At 47.6% G+C, this 1,592-nt stretch overlaps 1 protein-coding gene across 7 annotated transcripts in view; it reads right to left on the bottom strand.

Moving 5' to 3' along the window:
• The window catches only part of Cep128 (centrosomal protein 128), a 466,611-nt gene extending 465,829 nt beyond the window's left edge, over positions 1-782 (bottom strand). For all 7 annotated transcript variants that reach the window (XM_029562537.1, XM_029562536.1, XM_029562539.1 and 4 more), the window contains exon 1: positions 627-782. The gene's annotated coding sequence lies outside the window, so the exon portion shown is untranslated. The remainder of the gene's footprint in view (positions 1-626) is intronic.
• Positions 783-1,592: the final 810 nt, after the last annotated feature.

The raw sequence follows: 1,592 nt of genomic DNA, 5'->3' as shown, positions 1-1,592 counted from the left end.
TTTTACTTTTAATGTAAGTACCACAAAATTTAAAACCACCCGTATGGTTCATATGGTATTTCTATTAGACACAATCAATTTCAAGACGGTTAGTCCTTGTATTGTGCTGGGCAGTGTGCCAAATATTTTGTATAACACTGACATCGGCGCTACAACAACGCATGATGGCCTAGCTTTACCGGATCCCTGCCTAAGAGACTAGGTCCATTAAATCAATAATGGATGCAGCTGGGATTTAACACTTGGTGTTTCTGCGAAGAAAATTCAAAAGGGGACTGCAAACAATTACGTTTGCATAGGAAAAACAACAGAGATAAATGCCAACTTAAAACCCTGAACTGGCAAACCAAACGCCAGTTCTCTAAAAAAGCTACCAAGCAAAGTCAGTCTTACAGAAAGCTAAAGCTTCTTGGAGGCTGCAGAGGGCAAGCAGCCTCCAAATCGAGGACATCGCCCCTCCAATGTGACCTGAGCCCTGCAGAGCGATGCACACGCACTCTCCCCACGCAGCGCGCCACCCCGCAACCCCAGTAGCTCCGGTGTCCCCACCCAGGATCAGGGGAAGTGGGACCTGCAGAGCTAGGGAAGCAGAAGAGAAAGGGTAAGGGGCGGTTGGCGGCAGGCACCTGAGACCGAAGATGACTCCAGGTTCTTAACGCCGGATCATCACCAAGACCCCACCCGGCTCCCTCGGCTACCAGCGACCCCCAAGTGGAACTGACTCAACACTCCCCGGACACGCAGCTATGGCAACTTGAACTAGCCGCCCAGCCGCAGCGAGAGCTCAAGACGCGCCGCCGCCGCTTGGCCCTCTGGGAGCTGTAGTCCATCCCGCTCGCCAAAGCAAGGAGGTACCCAGCAGGGGCAGCCTGAGAAACTGCAAGTCCCAACATGCCGTGCGGCGGGCCTTCAGGTGCCTTTCCGGAAGAAGCAGGTTTAGCCGTCTGCAAAATCCCTGGGCCGCGCCCTCTAGCCCCGCTCTAATTTTGTTTTATTAAAGGGCCAGTAACCTGTGATGAACCAACTCCTGGTAGAAAGTGAATTCAAATGCTATCTTGGCACTGACAGTTATTTAAACTCTTTGCGGAATACCAAAGGATAATTTCCAGTGAATCGTAAAAAATCAACTTGATGTCTTGTTCCTAAGACAAAGTCAGGACTAGAGGAGTGGAAAGCTATCTACTGAAACTCTGCATACTGGGAAGAGTAAATGACTTGATCGTACAACTCAGGTGACAAACCACAAATACAGTAAGGGGCTATTTTTTACAACTATGTTACTCATTCTAAAACACGAAATATTCTCCACTCAGGGAAGTCAGTTTCAGTCATGAAGAGGAAATAAAAACCTCAAAAAAGAAAGGGGTTTGGAAAGGCTAAGAAGTGAAAATCAAATTGGGCACGTGGATCAGGGATAGACTTTTTCCTTTTACTCTGCCAAAAAGGCCACTGAACTGACCCTCCTCAAAGCAAAGGCTATTTCATATCCAATTTGAACATGAAACATTCTTTGAAAGACCTACCTAAGTGCTTACATCTACAAGCTGCTTGCTCTAGAATACACTACACCTGACACAGACAATTCAGAATAG

The sequence above is a fragment of the Nannospalax galili genome, unplaced genomic scaffold (assembly GCF_000622305.1).
Source record: "Nannospalax galili isolate Female #2095 unplaced genomic scaffold, S.galili_v1.0 scaffold795, whole genome shotgun sequence".
In the NCBI taxonomy this organism is placed as follows: domain Eukaryota; kingdom Metazoa; phylum Chordata; class Mammalia; order Rodentia; family Spalacidae; genus Nannospalax; species Nannospalax galili.
This window is presented reverse-complemented; position numbering and strand designations above follow the sequence as displayed.